Genomic DNA, 18720 nt, shown 5'->3' with positions numbered 1-18720 from the left:
GCCTCCCCTACGAGGCTCCCACTGGGGGGTATGGCCCCTGGCACTGCCTCGTTCTAGGGACCCTGGGGTCGAATCCCGCCTTGGCAGGTGATGGAATTTGAAGTCAATAAAAAATATCTGGAATTAAGAATCTATTGATGACTATGAAATCATTGTCAATTGTTGGAAAAACTATCCTGGTTCATTAATGTCCTTCAGGGAAGGAAATCTGCCGTCCTCATCTGGTCTGGCCTATATGTGACTCCAGAGTGACAGCAATGTGGTTGATTCAAACTGCCCTGTGAAATGGACTAATAATCCACTCAGTTTCAAAGGCAGCTCAGGATGGGCAATAAATGCTGGCCAGCCAGCAAAGCCCATGTCCCACAAATGAATAAAGAGGAAAAATGAAATAGTTTTGCAATGTCGACAGACTAGCCTCAGAAACCCGAATATCTCAGCAGTCTAATGAAATTTGGTGTTGGTTTGCGTGGCATAAAAATATAATTATTCTGCCACTATAATACAGTTTAATGTTGGTCAGCAAGATAGATGGAATCATAAAATCCTGACAGTGCAGAAGGAGGCCATTCAGCCCATCAAGCAGGCACTGACAACAGTCCCACAACAGTAACTCCATGTACCTATTCTGTTAATCCCCCTGTCATTAAGGGAAAATTTAGCATGGCCAATCCCTTAACTCTCACATCTTTGGAGTGTGGATGGAAACCAGAGCACCCGAAGGAAACCCCACGCAAACATGGGGAGAACATGTAAACTCCACACAGACAGTGACCCAAGCCGGGAATTGTACCTGGGTCCTGGCACTGTGAGGCAGCAATGCTAACCACTGTGCCGCCGCATCATCCCAATGTCAATGTTATTATGATGTGGATGTTGATTATAGCTCAGCTTTGAATAAACGTTAAGGAAATTAAGGAAATTAAGCAGTTCCGTGTAAAACGCTGCCACTCGATAGGCACAAATAAGCGTTTTCAAACTGGTTGGCCCTTGTGCGGTTCCAGGCCAGAAGCAGATCACATCTAAAGGTCAGCATCAGCACAGAACAATAGCCTGAGAAGTGTGCAGTAACCAACAATTTAATGCATGGCTTGTTTCAGCCTTGGAACTTTGAATTTTAGCCAAGAGAGAAATGCAAAAAAAAACAACAAAATCTGTAATCTAATAGCAATAATGAACTCTGAGGTGTATGTTTATTGTGAACTTAAGTGTCTGGTTTAGCACTCAGCTTCCTTGCTTCTTGCCAAAACAAATACCTCCTGCGCTTAAGGGAAAAAACGTTTTGTCTGTTGGCTTATACTTAAAAAAAACGGTGCAGTTGCACCTCATGCCTTATGTTGAGCCAGGACATTTTGGCCTGAAAAGAGGCTCAAGTCACTGAACACTAGACAGGCAGATCTCCCCCTCATAAATACTTTGTTTCTGGAAGGTATTACTATATTCAAATCTTTTGTCAGTCAAAATTTGTCCACAAAATACAAATGAAACAAAGTTGTTTTCATAACTCTGGCAGCAAGCTAAGAACTGTCACTCTATAACTTACTCCATTTCCCATTACTTGTTCCTGCAGAAATCAATTTTGTATTAAAAATATAGAAGTTGGCAATGTAACATTACTACAAAGAGGCCGTGCATTGTAAACAGAACAATATTCTAGACTGCATTAGGGGGATTTGAAAATGTGTCTTAGCGCTATGGCAGAAGTAGGCCACTCAGCCCATCGAGTGTGCTCTGCCACCTCTCAATGAGATTATATCAGGTGTGACATAATTCTCAACTCCACTTTCCCGCTTTATCCCCATAACCCTTGATTCCCTTACTAATTAAAAATCTGCTTATCTTAGCCATGAACATATTTAATGACCCAACCTCTACAGAAAGTATTACAGAGATTCACGACCCTTTGAGAGAAGAAATCCCTTCTCATCTGTCTTAAATGGACAACCCCTTATTCTGGGATTATACTCTTGAGTCCAAGACTCTCCTGCAAGGGGAAACAAACTCTTAAGCCCCCTGAGAATCCAATTTGTCTCAGTAAGATAACCTTTCATTCTTCTAAACTCCACTGAGTACTGGGCCAACTAACTCAACATCTCATAAGAAAATCCCTCCATACCCAGGGTCAACCTAGTGAACCCTCTCCGGGCTGTCTCTAATGCCAGTATATCCTTCCTTAGATAAGGAGAGCAAAATTGTTCATAGTATTCCAGGTGTGATCTAACTAGTGCTTTGTGTAGTTTTAACAAGACTTCCCTCCTTTTATACTCCATTCCCTTTGAAATAAAGGCCAGCATTCCATTTGCCTTCCCTATAACCTATTACTGGCTAATAAATTGTATCGTTATAATATAGTTTGGTGCTAGTTAGTGTCATTGACTTGTACAATGAGAATTCAATCTAAGGAAAGGCAGAGACATTATAGAGTTAAAAAATATGAAATGGAGCTGGATTACTGTATTGAGAGGCTGTTTAAACTGTAAGAAATTCTACACAAAAGCAAGTTTTCTTCAATTCATTTTAATGATGTAGCTGTAATTTGGTGCAGAAAAAGTCCATTATTAGAAAATATAGCTTGCTACAGTTTCTTGTCAATCTAACCCCAACAAAAATACTTAATTCTTAAAGACACCACAAAGTCCCTTTTCAGCAGCTACTGGTTTGGCAATCACAAATGCAATTTTCAAAAATTGTAGCTGTTTATTACAGAAACATAAGAGTCCTTCTATTCAGTTGACTATTAGATGAACATGTTCCTGAGGCTTCACTGGGAGAGAAGCAGTGTCTTGTTCCAGCTGGCACAGAATATTTACTCAAGGCTATTTTAAAAAAAATCAGTCAAAGTTTCCCTGCTGGTTAGGTGGCCAAAGTCACCCTGAGGCACAAGGTCCCAGGTCCGCTTTCTGAGCTGTGCTGAGTTGGCAGATCTTAGCTAAGCTAGCATACTGGGCAACATAATTAGCTTTAGCAGTCCTGGTTAAAAGAGAGTCTACTAAGCCCCCCACTTCTTTTTTTCCGAGGAAGTGACAAAGTGGGTGGCATGGTAGCACAGTGGTTAGTACTGCTGCTTCACAGCTCCAGGGACCTGGGTTCGATTCCCAGCTTGGGTCACTGTCTGTGTGGAGTTTGCACATTCTCCTCGTGTCTGCGTGGACTTCCTCCGAGTGCTCTGGTTTCCTCCCACAATCCAAAGATGTGCGCGTTAGGTTGATTGGCTATGCTAAAATTGCCCCTTAGTGTCCTGAGATGTGTAGGTTAGAGAGATTAGCGGGTAGATGAGTGGGGATGGGAGGGTAGGGCCTGGGTGGGATTGTGGTCGGTGCAAACTTGATGGGCCAAATGGCCTCTTTCTGCACTGTAGGGTTTTTATGATTCTATGAAGATGATTAAAGAGGATAGGGCAGTGGATATTGTCTACATGGACCTTAGTAAGGCCTTTGACAAGGTCCCTCATGGCAGACTGGTGCAGAAAGTGAATTTGCATGGGATCAGAGGTAACCTGGCAAGGTGGATACAAAACTGACTTGTTCAAAGAATACAGAGGGTAGCAGCAGAAGGGTACATTTCTGAATGGAGGGCTGTGACAAGTGGCATTCCTCGGGGATCTGTATTGGGACATTTGCCATTTGTAATAGATATAAATGATTTGGAGGAAAATGTAACTGGTTTGATTAGTAAGTTTGCAGACAACATAAAGATTGGTGGATTTGTGGATAGCGATGAGGACCATCAGAAGATACAGCAGGATATAGATCATTTGGAGACTTGGGTGGAGAGATGGCAGATGGAGTTTAATCTGGACAAATGTGAAATAATGCATTTTGGAAGGTCTAATACAGTAAATGGCAGAACACTTAAGAGTATTGATAGGCATAGTGATCTGAGTGTCCAAGTACACAGATCACTGGAACTGGCAACAAGGATGGAGAAGGCAGTCAAGAAGGCATATGGTATGCTTGTCCTTCATCAGACGGGGCATTGAGTTTAAAAATTGGCAAGACATGTTGCAGCTTTATAGAATCTTAGTTAGGCCACACTTGGAATATAGTGTTCAATTCTTGTCGCCACACTACCAGAAGGATGTGGAGGCTTTGGAGAGGGTACAGAAAAGATTTAGCAGGATGTTGCCTGGTATGGAGAACATTAGCTATGAGGAGAGGTTTGTTCTCACTGGAACGGTGGATAGAGCCTGATAGAAGTCTACAAGATTATGAGAGATATGGACAGAGTGGATAGTCAGAAGCTTTATTCCAGGATGGAACAGTCAATTACGGGTGGAAGGAGGTAGGGGGGTGGGGGAGGCTGGGAGGGTGTCATTTTAAGAATCAACCACGTTGCTGTGGCTCTGGAGTCACATGTGGGTTAGACGGAGTAAGGACAGCAGGTTTCCTTCCCTAAAGGACATTAATGAACTAAGTGGGTTTTACAGTCAACAGTGGTTTCGTGGCAATCATTAGACTTCCAATTCCAGATTTTTATTGAATTCAAATTTTAGCATCTGCTGGGTGGGATTTGAATCCAGGTCCTCAAAGCATTACCCTGGGTCTCTGGATTACTATTCCAGCAATGATACCACTAAACCACTTCAATATTTAAATAGAAACTCTCCTCTTTTGAATAAATCTGAACTCAGCTGGCACCCACTACCATCTTTGAGAACAGTGGTTCCAGTTGGTGATCTTTCTGTCACTCATATTTCATTTCATTGCCACTCTTGTCCAGGGTGAGACTCTGTCCCTGTCTCTCGGCCAGTATCAAACAGACCTCCAACCCTTCCTCCCATCCATTCACACTCTCATGGATCACCCAGTACCATCACCAACCTCATCACCCATAGCGCCCCCACCCTCCCCGTCTCCTCCTTCCCAATGCCCCCACACTCTCCTCCCCACAGTCCCCACCCCCTCCCTGCCCCCTCCTCCCCGCCCTCCCCACCCCCTCCTCCCCAGCCTCCCCACCCTTCCTGCCCCCTTCTCCCCACCCATCCTGCCCCCGTCCTCCCCACCCTCCCCGCCCCCTCCTCCCCACCTTCCCTGACACTTCCCAATTTGGCTTGAGGGCCACTGAAATGTCTAAACCATTCAACCAGTAATGAAGAATGCTCACCTGGATGGTAAACCATGGCTATGGAACAGTCCAGCTAACTTCCACCAAGTGCCCCTACCCACCCCCCCAACTCCATGCACCCATTTTGCACAACCAGTAAGTCAATTTGATTTGCTTTGATTCAGCTTGATTCTTTTGGGGGATGGTACAGCCACAGCAGACAATGTTCAGCCCAGAAGTAACACATCCCGACAGTGGTCCATCGCCTCTCGAGACTGACAAGCGCCATCAAATCAATTTGATACTGTGGTCATGTTCTGTGAGTTTGAATTGGTTAATAATGGGATTCTGCAAGTGGGAATAAATAACGATCAGTAAATAAGAAGGCAAGCACTCAGCAGCATTCAAGACACAAGTGTAATTGTTTGGGTCTGATTTATCTTCTTGAAAACCAGCCAAATTCTATCATAATATTCCACTTTTGCCAAAATTTTCAAGGGTAAAAACCGGCCTGTTTTTTTCAGTGACGTTCAGGGGGAGCTGAGCTGGGTGAAAACTTGGCTGCTGGGCATCCCTGACCTTATTCAGATGAATGGTCAGTGCCTGGTGCCCCACCACAAGACATGCACCTATTTTGTGATGAATGTCGGGCTGCTTGCATCAGTGGGAGAGCCTTAAGGTCAGTTCCAAGTGGAGGGGAACATCAATAGGTGAAATCTAGTATCTGAGAGGTGGCTGAAACGACATGATAGCCCCTCTACCTCCCCATTTATACATAAGGGGTCAAATCTCAACTTCAGATGATCATTTAGAAGTGCCTGAAGAAAGGTCCAAACAAAGGTCTGGTCACACATCTTTCAGGCATCCTTGGGGTGCAGGATATTTTTACTCCCAGAATTTGCCCTCCTAAAACAAGTGCAATGCAATTCAATTACTATCCCTTTAATTAAATAGATTATTTACATTGATTCAAATGCTGCGTTATGCACACTTCCACATAGTTAGGGAGGGGAAGTCAATCAGTAAGGGAATCAAGGATTATGGGCATAAGGCTGGAAAGTGGAGCCTTTTCTTTAAGTGTTTACTCCGTTCTTAAAGTTACGAAATCAACACTCAGCGTGAACTGGGCAAACTCAAATCCATTCGTTTCTGGCTCCAAAAACCAAATGCAAAATCCAATTGAATCCAATTCATTGTGCCCATAAAAGGAAGAGAAACAAAATTCAAGCTGACAAGATGAGGCATTGCACCCCATCTTGGACTTGGTTTGACGTTTGATCTTAACTGAAAGGCCGAGAAGCGATAAGAAGATTATCGCATCAAATCAGTACTGATCTCATTCAGTGGCACAGTAGGCTTGTTGGGAGCAAATGTCCTATAGCTCCTACATCTTATGGTTTTAATTTAATTAGTCAGCTGTACTGTACGCTACTAGCACTGTGCCGATGTCTCAGTTATGGCTGTGCTATCCACATTAGGGAGCATGATTGAGTTATAGCAGGAGTCTCACAGGGATCAGCCACATTTTAGGAAGGATTTTAAAGAAAAGTATTGTGCCTACAAAACGGTATTAGGAATGTCTGTTTACAAGTTGCTAAAAAAAAATAAATCATTTTCGAAACTAAGAGGGTTGTCAGGGGAATATTTCAGTGCGCCTGTTTATCCTTATAATCACTCATCATCTGCACATACACATATATGCGTGTCTCTGTGTACATGCATGTCTTGATAGAGACATTACAGAACTAATGGGGTAAATTGCCTTGGGGTTTCTGCCATACTGTTTCCAGATCCTCCTCATAAACTCAGTTCCAGGGCACAAATGAGGCTCTCACCAAAATGTCACCCATATCACAGGAGAAACCACGATGAAGCTGCACGAGAAGGGTGAGCAATTTTTATGAAGAATAACAAAATCTGCCAAAGGTCTCGCTTTGAGCCATAGCTGATACTGCTGCCAGCTGTAGTTTGCAGTCTGTGTATCACGAAACATAATGTGTAGGTTATCCTTGGGACACAGTGGTGCCTACAAAAGTTGTGCAAATAAAGCGTCTGACCCGCAAGTAAATAAACCCTGGCTCTCCAGAGTCAGAGAGTACTGTATACGCTTGTACTTACAAATTTGCACTGTTGATGATAAAAATGGGAATACACACAGCTTTGTGTAAAACATCAACTCCCTTTTATTTCAAACTGTCACCATGACCTTGAGGGCTGGAGCCGGCAAGGCCAAGCCGAACATGTTTATTTACATATAGAGATAGTTCCTTGCAGCAATTACCGGCTACGATAAACACCTTCATCTGACACAAAAAAAGAATTTCGCCCCTGCTGTAACCCTTACCTCCCAAATAAATGATCTCCACTATGCCCAGTGCACAATGTACCCTCCCTTCTCTCATTGCTGGACCTACACTTTCTGCCAAGTTACACATACGCAAACTCAGTGATGATTGATCACCCATCCAGTCACACACTGTACAAACAACCATCTCTCCATGCATCTATACACAGTCTCAGACATATCCTGGATTTGTATTTTGTAGAGGCCACAGCTTAACAGGTCAGCCTTACTGTTGTTTTTATTCAGATGAGTGTCCCTTTCTGTAATGTTTCAGACTGTAATGTTTCAGACTGAAGACATTAGTTGCCTTTTCCCCCCATGTACACTCTATTTTTAATTGCATGGTTCATATTATGGGGGTTCTACCAGTTTCAGCACGTAAGCAGAAAAAGCAATGACTCAGATCATCAAGTTTGTTCTGCCTACAGTCCATGCAAGTTGCTCAATTATGGATCATATCCCACTTATCCATAGGGATATACAGCACGGAATTAGGCCCTTCAGCCCAACTTGTCCACGCCGACCAGGTTTCCTAAACTGAACTAGTCCCGTTTGCTTGTGTCTGGCCTATATCCCTTTAATATATCCCATCCATGTATCTGTCCAAATGTCTTTTAAATGTTGTAAACTTATCCACCCCTACCACCTCCTCAGGCAGCTCATTCCATATACACACTACCCTCTGTGTGAATGGTTGCCCCTCAGGTCCCTTTTAAATCTTTCCCCCCTCACCTTCAACCCATGCCCTCTAGTTTTGGACTCCCCTACCCTGAGAAAAAGACTTCAGCCAATCGTCTTATCTATGCCACTCTTGATTTTATGAACTTCTATAAGGTCACCCCTCATCCTCGTACACTCCAGGGAAAAAAGTCCAAGACTATCCCATCTCTCCTTACAATTCAAGCCTTCCAGTCCAGTAACATCTGTGTAAAACTTGTTTGCACCCTTTCCAGTTTAATAAATCCTTCCTACAGCAGGGGAACCAGAATTGTCCACAGTACTCCAAGTGTGACCTTACCATTGTTTAAATCTGGAGACTCCTCCTTTTCTATTTTGATACTTGACAAATTACACAGGCTACTAACTGAATTTAATAATCTTCCCACAGGCAGGTCTGGTAGCAAGGGGGCATTCAATCAGGTGCGGCGTGGGGCAAGTGTTGAGGACCCTGAACACCTTCACAATCTCTCCCCTGATTAATTTTGGGGTGGGCTGTCCCATGGACACCCTTTTGGTCCTGCCAAAATTGTGCGGCGGCAAGCCTCCCCTCAGACCCTGGAGACTATGTACGGAAACCCCGCTCCCTGACAGTTTCTAACCAATCAGGATCCAGCAGCTGTGCATCACTCGGTGGGAGTGGTGCCTGTGCCAGTAATGCATTCAACTGAGGTCTACAGAAGCAGGCACGCTGTGTTCTCGCCAGCTCTGCAGTCAGCAGAACGCCCTCACCTCCAATAAACACTGCCCTTGGAGTGCAAAACTGAGATGAGCATCTTTGCCATTCATAGAATCATAGAATCCCTACAGTGCAGAAAGAGGCCATTCAGCCCATTGAGCCTGCATGGACAATGATCCTACCCATGCCCTATCCCCGTAGCCCATTTATTTACCCTGCTAATCCCCCCGACACCAACAGACAATTTAGCACAGCCAGTCCACCTAACCCACACATCTTTGAACTGAGGGAGGAATCCGGAGCGCCTGGAGGAAACTCACACAGACACGGGGAGGTGGAATAAACACCACACGGACAGTGACCCGAGGCCAGAATTGAACCCTGGTCCTGGCGCTGTGATGATGTGGAGATGCCGGCTTTGGACTGGGGTAAATACAGTAAGAAGGAGGCAGAGTAAGAATTCAGTATCATGTTGAGCCCAAAATTCAGTGAGGTGAGGATGTAAGGGTACAAAGTCAATTGCTTTGCTGAGTACAGCACACTCAGCCTAGAGAGAGGAAGATCAGAGGGTTTGGGGACTAAGCTACAAGGACTGGGGCTAGGAGTGATGGGGTCCTAGGGACAGGTGGAGCTGGGGAGTCCAGGATGGGTGTTGGTATTGGAGCCTGCGTCTAATTGATATTCCCACAGCCACCTCTCAGTATAGGCCTCCCCCTCCAATGGTCGGTGTCCCCACACTGCAGCACTGTGTGTTGCATTGTAAGTCTGCCCCTGAGCTGGAGCTTGGAGCATGCAGGCTTAAGCTTGAAGCACACATTGAAGGAAAACTGTAGCTAACATCCACTATCACATGTGTGCTGCCAATGAACAGTGCATGCAGCACTGGCTGCATGCAGTAATCACGCTAATCAGCAGGAAGAATAAAAATGTTATGCTTCTCACATTTCAACCAACAGGCACAAGTTATTTATGCATCGCAATCACTATACTCACTTTTGACAGTTTTCTATATTGGCTCACCATCACCAACCCCTTCCCCACAAGTTACTTTTCTAAGGTGACTGAGATGAATGGTGGAGTAGGCTCGAAGGGCTGAATGGCCTACTCCGGCTTCTCGTTTCTATGTTTGAATGACTGTGCGGTTTCAAGTCTGCAAACGACATGTGTGGAAGCTGCTGTCATTTTGAACTGAGCACTATTGTAACATCAACAAAATCTTTCTCCCTTTCCAATACAGCATTAAGGTCAGAAGGAAGAATCAGCAATATGGATTCACGTAACTCTCCTATTAAAATGCCCAGGATTAGGCAGAAAGACTGATGGTAAAGTCTGCCTATTGTTATAAAAATTTAGAATCATAGAATCCTACAGTGCAGAAAGAGGCCACTCAGCCCATCAACTCTGCACCAACCACAATCCCATCCAGGCCCTATCCCTATAACCCCATATATTTACCCTAGCTAATCCCCCTAACACTAAGGGAGAAATTAGCACAGCCAATCCACCTATCCCACACATCTTTGGACTGTGGAGGAAACCGGAGCACCTGGAGGAAACCAACGCATATACGGGGATAATATGCAAACTGCACACAGACAGTGACCCAAGCCAGGAATCAAACCTGGGTCCTTGGCGCTGTGAGGCATCAGCACTAACCACTGTTCCACCATACCGCCTAAACCCTTAGCTTATTGGTGTTGGATTTTCCCCTCTCCTCTGCAGCTTCAAGAATCGGAAACCTTTCATTAATTTACCTGTGTGTAATTAAACATTTGTTTGATTACACTTAATTTTTTTTTAGTTCGATGTAAAGCTGTATCAACACGAATGATGGATGGATGAGTACAGTGACCAATGTCCAACTGTGCTTTCTACACCAGGAGCATCCTGTTTAATCACTGGCTGAATTAGTTAATCATATTCAGTAGAGTTTACTATAACCTGCACAGCAGTGGGGAAAATCGGCCAGGATTTCAAGGCAAGGCTGATCACACCGGCAATCCAGGCGGGGTAAGATTGTGAGAGGTGAGAAACCAGGTGTGAATCTGATTTTTCACCTGTTGTGCAATCTTACCAGCTCACCTCTTCATTCAACCAGCAGGATGAGAAGGTAAGATCACTCCTGATCATCTGTTTCAGTGATAGTGACTGAGGATTAAATGTTGGTTAGGACACTGGGGTTGGGCTTCTCTTTCAAAGTACTGATGTGGGATCTTTCCATTCACCTGAGAGGGCAGTCGGGGCCTTGGTTTGACATCTCCAGCACCTCTGATTGTACAGCACTCCCCCAATAATCCACTGGAATATGAGCCTATAATGTGTGTTCAAGTGAGTGACGCAGTCAGTCAGAGGCAAAGGTACTTCCTCTGAGCCAAGGCCAGTGCAGATGACAAGTTGAAGAGATCATAGTAAGCGGAATCCCCCATGCTCCCAAATGTTTAACAGTTGGAACTTTAGAGTTAGAGGCAATCACAAGCCACAGAAACAGAGAACACTCTTGTGGTTTCTTTGGGCAAAATATTTGTATACACAACTCATCAAGCTATTTACACTCTTTGATTTCTGTCTACACCCTTGTCTCAACAATATTAATGCACCCTTCAATCATGTAATACATATGGCTACAGCGCAGCGTCTATTTTTAAAAAATCACCCACCAATATTTTTCTTTCTGCTTATTCCCCCCCTTCCTTTCTTGCATTCTTTCTTTAGAAACCTTTTAGCTGATTGGAATAACACCGCACTCTGGCTGGCAATAATGCGGGGAATCCATTAAGAAGATCGAGTCTTGTCCTCGGGGATGTCAGAGATAGCACAGGGCAGTCTCGGCAGCTATCAGATAACTCTGCTAACTACCTGGCAAACTTTGTTATGTGGTTTGTTTCCCTAATTCAGGCTGCATTGTCATGTCATCAGGATTCACCATCAGACACAAGGGCAAGGATGAAGAGCGATCAGATGAAAGCTGCAGATGGTACTCTCGCCAAGTGGGAAATCATACCAACTACAATGACACCAGCTTGCTTCTCTTTTAATCATGGAGTAATTTCCACCCCCCACCCTCCAAACCAGCCAGTGTTTAATTTCAATCTTAATCTCCACAGAGAACTATTGATCCCTTACTCTTAAACAATATTCATCCTGGCAGTAACTTAAGCCCTGCCATCAGAAATAGCGCAGAAAGGATGTATTATGTGCTTGCTTTGTTTACACAATTAAACTCAGGAGAAAAATTACTATCATGACACAGCCCATTCACAAAAGTAATCAGATTTCATAGCACTCCATAAGAAGCTGATTTATGCAATGTTCTGTCATACACACACACACACCCCACCCCCACACACACGCACCCACACACACTCTACACACACACACCCCACACACACACACACACACACACACCCCACACATACACACACACACACCACACACACACACACCCCACACATACACACACACACACCACACACACATCACACACCACACATACACACACACACACCACACACACATCACACACCACACATACACACACACACACCACACACACACACACCCCACACATACACACACACACACCACACACACATCACACACCACACATACACACACACATACACACACACACACCCCATATACATATACGTACACATACACACACACACTCCATACACACATACATACACATACACACACACACTTACACACACACCCCATACACACACGCCCCACACACACACACACACACCACACACACATACACACACCCCATACACACACGCCCCACACACACACACACACACACACCACACACACATACACACACCCCATACACACACGCCCCACACACACACACACACCACACACCACACAAACATACGCACACCCCATGAACACACGCCCCACACACACACCACACACACATACACACACACATGCACATGCACACACACACACACCCCCCACACACACACACACCCCACACACACACAAACACATATACACACACATTCCACACACACACACACCACACACACATACACCCACACCCAGAAACACCCCCCCCACACACACACGCACATACACATACACACACAACCCCCCACACACACACACATACACACACACACCCCACACACACACACACAACCCCCCACACACACACACATACACACACACACCCCACACACACACACACACACATACACGCACACACACCCCACACACTCACACACACACACACACACACACACACACACACACACACACACACACACACACACACACACACAACACACACACACACACACACACACACATTAGATCTGTATATCAAAGTCATTCCGACCACGAGACCAGTAGGTACTGCTGCATGCGAGGGCATATCAAAGTCCAGTGTTCACTTTGCTTGCCAGCATCTTTCTACTGTGGACTGGGACTGCCCTCTTCAGAAGTGTTCCATCCACATATTGCCACCACTGACTGTTAATATGTCTTAAGTTTTACAAAGGAAAATAAATCATTCAATCTCCCAGTGATGCAGGAAGCCTATTATACCTGAATGGCTTCTTAGAAAGAGTTATCCAGTTAATCCTACTGTCTTAATTCCACTTTCCCCATAACCTTGCAAATGTTTCCTTTTTTAGTATTTTTGGAAGCCTTGTCTAGTCTTTCCTACACTGCCAACAACAGTAATACCTTTAAACTCCTTTTTGGCACTAATGTGGCAGGGTAGTTGAGTTGTTGTTGACTGGTGTGCTGTATGTCCTTTTTTGGGGGTCCTGCAGTGCTACCCTCCACTGCCAAACATCATCTAGGAAATCTTCCAAATTTTCACTGCTGCCCTCTCTTGATGGCCCCACCAATCCAGTGTCACTCCACCTACTCTCGCTTCATTTCAGGGTCATTTCCAAAATCATTTTTGTTGGAATCACCTCTTTAATCTGTTACAGGTCTTCAGGTCCTGCAGCAGGACATGATCTCCTATCTCCAACTGGGGAATGACCGAAAATGCATTCGGAACTGCTGCCATTATTTCAAGCACGCTGACATATTCTACAGTTGGGGTGGGCTCATTTCTGATTTGGGAAGTGCAAATTGAGCCACACCTGGCAAAAGATCTCGGAGTAGGGGTGTGTTGTTGCAATTATACAGGGCTTTGGTGAGGCCACCCACCTAGAGTACTATGTACAGCTTTGGTCTCCTTTTGTGAAGAAGGATGCTCTTGCTCTCAAGGAAGGGCAGCGAAGGTTAACCAGGCTCATTCTGGGGATGGCGGGACTGATGAATGAGGAAATGTTGACTAGGTTAGGATTGTTTTCACTGGCGTTCAGATGAATGAGACAGGGGTGGGGGGGTTTCCATAGAAACTTATAAAATTCTAACAGGACTAGACAGAGTAGACGCAGGGAGGATATTCCCGATGGTGGGGAAATCCAGAAGCAGGGGTCACAGTCTGAGGTTTTGGGGTAGACCATTTAAGACGGAGATGAGGGGACATTTCTTCATCCAAAGAATGATGAGCCTGTGGAATTCATCACCACAGGAAGTAGTTGATGTCAAAACACTGAATGTATTCAAGAGGCAGTTGGATATAGCACTTGGGGCGAATGGGATTAAAGGTTATGGGTGAAAGCAGGATTAAACTATTGAGTTGGAAGATTAGGTTATTGAGTTGGAAGATCAGCCATGATTGTGATGAATGGAGGAGTAGGCTCGAAGGCCCAAATGGTCTCCTCCTGCTCCTATCTTCTATGTTTCTTCACAGGATTAATTGTAATAACTGATACTATAATGTGGCTTTGTTATCCATTCTGTCAATACTGACATCTTCATTTTTAACCTGATATAATTGTCATTTCAACAGACAACACTGTCTCCAAAAACAGACGGTACAGCAGCGACTGACCGTATCCATCTCAATCAAATAGTATGAGGACAGGAGGAACATTGAGGCAGCATTTGAAAATGATATACACCTAAAAGATGGTAACAGAGAGGAGGTCATGTGGTGCAATGGTAGAATCCCTACCTTTGGACCAGAAGCTTCAGGTTCAAGTCCAATGCCAAAACTTGTTGGCCATGGAAAGAGTGTTCATGACACTTTTCAAAGGACTAATAATCATCTCAGGAATTCTTCCACTCCTTCTCTAGTATTCCCCAAAGGGAAAAAATAGTCTTGGTGTGAAGATATGCTTACAAAATACCAGTAGAGCAGAGGGAGAGAGATAACCCAATCCCACATAGGATACATTGTAATGAAAAAGATATTCAACAAATGGTTGCATGGATCAGCCATGATCAAAATGAATGGTAGAGCAAGCTCGAAGAGCCAAATGGCTCCTTCTGCTCCTATTTGCTATGTTTCTATGATACCTCTTATTGTTCTAAACTCCAGTGAATATGAACCCTATTTACTCATCTTATCATCATGTGATAACCCTCAGCCTAGGGACCAATCTAGTGAACCATGACTATACTGCCTCCAAAGCAAGTATCTCCTTCCTTGCATATGGAGACCAAAACTGTACCCAGTGTTCGAGCTGTCGTCTCGCCAGTCTCCCTATTTTTTGTAGTGCAACTTCTTATTTTTGCACTCCAATCACTTTGTAATAAAGGCCAGCATGCCATTTGCCTTGCTAATTGCTTGCTCTATCTGTATGTGTATGCCTTGTATAAATCCACAACATCCCTCTGAACATCAACATTTATAAGTTTCACAGCTTTTCCATTCTTACGACCAAAAGGAATAATCTCACACTTTTCCACATTATACTCTATCTGCCATCTTGTTGCCCACTCACTCAACCTGGCTTTGAAGCCTCTTTGTATCCACCTTGTGCATGAGTCGCAAAAACCCAGTCTGCAGGTGCAGCAGGTGGTCAGGAAGGCAAATGGGATGCTGGCCTTCATAGCGAGGGGGATTGAATATAAAAGTAGGGAGGTCTTGCTGCAGCTGTATAGGGCATTGGTGAGGCCGCAGCTGGAGTACTGTGTGCAGTTTTTGGTCGCCGCACTCACGCAAGGATATTTTGGCCTTGGAGGGAGTGCAGAGGAGGTTTACTAGGCTGATACCGGAGTTGAGGGGGTTGAGCTATGAGGAGAGGCTGAATAAACTAGGCTTGTACTCGTTAGAGTTTAGAAGAATGAGGGGAGATCTCATTGAGACATATAAGATGATGAATGGGATGGATAGGATAGAGGTGGAGAGGCTCTTCCCGCTCAGAAAGGACGGTAGGACTAGAGGGCACAGCCTCAAGATAAAGGGGGGGCGGTTGAGAACGGAGTTGAGGAGGAACTTCTTCACTCAAAGGGTGGTGAATCTCTGGAATTCTCTGCCCGTTGAAGTGGTGGAGGCTGTCTCGCTAAATATATTTAAGACGCGGGTTGATGGGTTTTTGATAAGAGAGGGGATTAAGGGTTATGGGGAGAGGGCGGGAATGTGGAACTGAGACACGACGGATCAGCCATGATCTTGTTGAGTGGCGGGGCAGGCTCGAAGGGCTAGATGGCCTACTCCTGCCCCTATTTCTTATGTTCTTATGTTCACCTCACCACTTATATTCCTACATACCCTCGTATTGTCAGCAAAATGAGAAACATTGTCTCTTTGTCGAAATTATTTATATAAATGGTAAATATCTGAGGTCCCAGTAATGCTTGTGGCACTCAACTAGTCACAGTTTGCAGCCTAAAAATGTTACCCTTTGTTTCCTATCTGTTAACCAATCTTCTATCCATTTTAAAATATTACCCCCAATTCATGGCCTTTATCTTCCAAATAACCTTATCGAAAGTATAAATCCAAATATATTCCCCTTTATCTACACTACTAATTAAATCCTCAAAAAAACTGCAATAAATTTGTCCCTTTCATAAACAATATTGACTTGGTTTAACCATTTTATCATTCTGCTAAGTGCATTGTTACAACTTTTTAATAGGTTCCAATGTTTTCCTGATTACTGATGTCAGACTAACTGACCGGTAATTCCCTGTATTATTTTCTCCCTCCATTCTTGAATCACAGTGTTACATTTGCTGCTGGTTCGCTAATTTCCCTTAGGGAAGGAATTCTGCTGTCCTTAGCTGGTCTGGCCTACACTTGACTTCTACTGTGAAAACATAGAGCGGAATTTTCTCGTCCCGCCCAACATGGGAATCATTGCGGGCGGGACAGGAGAATGCAAAGGACCTCGGGCGGAATTTTCCAGTCTAGGGGCAAGTGCAGCAGAAAAATCCCACCCATTAAGCCTCATTATATAGATTCATTTCAGGAGGCGGAGGAGGACATCGATAGGAGTTATAAGAAGATAGTCACTCCTAGAAATGAGTCTTGGGTCACTGCCAGGAAGAGGGGAAAGAGGCAATTGGGGGGACAATCCCCTGGGGCTGTTCCCCTCCAAAATAGGTTTTCGGTCCTGGAGGCTACAGTTGAGGAGGAATCAACTGGGGATAACCAAAGGGAGCAGGTCTCTGGGGGTGAGCCTAGTGTGAAAGTTCAGGTGGTTAGGGGATGTAAAAGATTGGGCCTTGTGATTGGGGACTCTACAGTTAAGGGGGCGGATAGGAGAGTCGGAAGTAATGGTAGGGGCTCGGGGCTGGTGTGTTGCCTACCAGGGGCTGGGGTCCGGGATGTATCGGAAAGGGTATTCAGGACTCTTAGGGGAGAGGGAGATCAACCCCAAGTTATAGTTCATGTGGGGACGCATGACATAGGGAGGTTAAGGGAAGGGGATATTAAGCAGAGATTTATGGAGTTGGGGTGGAAACTAAAGGCCAAGTCAGAAAGAGTGGTTATCTCCGGACTCTTGCCTGTGCCACGGGATAGTTTAGAGAGGAATAGAGAAAGGGAAAGTTTGAACTCGTGGCTGAGGGGATGGTGCAGGAGGGAGGGGTTCAGGTACTTGAGCAATTGGGGCTCGTTCTGGGGAAGGTGGGACCTCTATAAGAGGAATGGTCTACACCTGAATCAGAGGGGAACCAATATCCTGGGGGGTAAATTTGCTAAGGCTATGCAGGGAGGTTTAAACTGATTCGGAGAGGGGGTGGGATCCTGAGTAGAGGGGGTGAAAGTGAGGGGGACATAGATGGGGACTGCAATGCATGGCATCGTGGGGCTGGGGCGGAGCAGGGTTTGAAAAGCGTATACTTTAATGCGAGGAGTATTCGCAATAAAGTGGATGAACTTGCAGCGTGGATCAGTACCTGGGACTTTGATGTTGTGGCCATTTCAGAGACATGGAGAGAGCAGGGTCAGGAATGGTTGTTGCAGGTCCCGGGGTTCAAATGCTTTAGTCGGAGTAGAGAAGGAGGTAGAAGGGGGGGAGGGGTAGCATTATTGGTCAAGGACTGTATCACAGTGTCAGAGAGGAAGTTTAATGAGGACTTGTCTGTTGAGGTAGTATGGGCAGAGATTAGAAATAGGAGAGGAGAGGTCACCCTGTTGGGAGTCTTTTATAGACCTCCTAAAAGTTCCAGAGAGGTTGAGGAAAGGATTGCGGAGACGATCCTGGTTAGGAGTGAAAGTAATAGGGTAATTGTTATGGGGGACTTTAACTTTACTAATATTGATTGGAATTGCTATAGCTCTAGCTCGTTAGAGGGGTCAGTTTTTGTACAAAGCGTGCAGGAGGGTTTTTTGAGTCAGTATGTAGATAGGCCAACTAGAGGTGAGGCTATATTGGATTTGGTGCTGGGAAATGAGCCAGACCAGGTGCTAGACTTGGAAGTTGGTGTGCATTTTGGTGATAGTGACCACAATTCGGTTACGTTCACCTTAGTGATGGAAAGGGATAGGCATGAACCTCAGGCCAGTAGTTTTAGCTGGGGGAAGGGTAATTATGAGGCCATTAGGAGAGAATTAGGAAGCATAGGTTGGACTAGGAGATTACAGGGACTGGGAACGTCCGAAATGTGGAGTTTTTTCAAGGAG

Source organism: Carcharhinus amblyrhynchos, chromosome 2 (assembly GCF_965287045.1).
Source record: "Carcharhinus amblyrhynchos chromosome 2, sCarAmb.v2.hapA, whole genome shotgun sequence".
NCBI classification, from domain to species: Eukaryota; Metazoa; Chordata; class Chondrichthyes; order Carcharhiniformes; family Carcharhinidae; genus Carcharhinus; species Carcharhinus amblyrhynchos.
Note: the sequence above shows the minus strand (reverse complement) of the source record.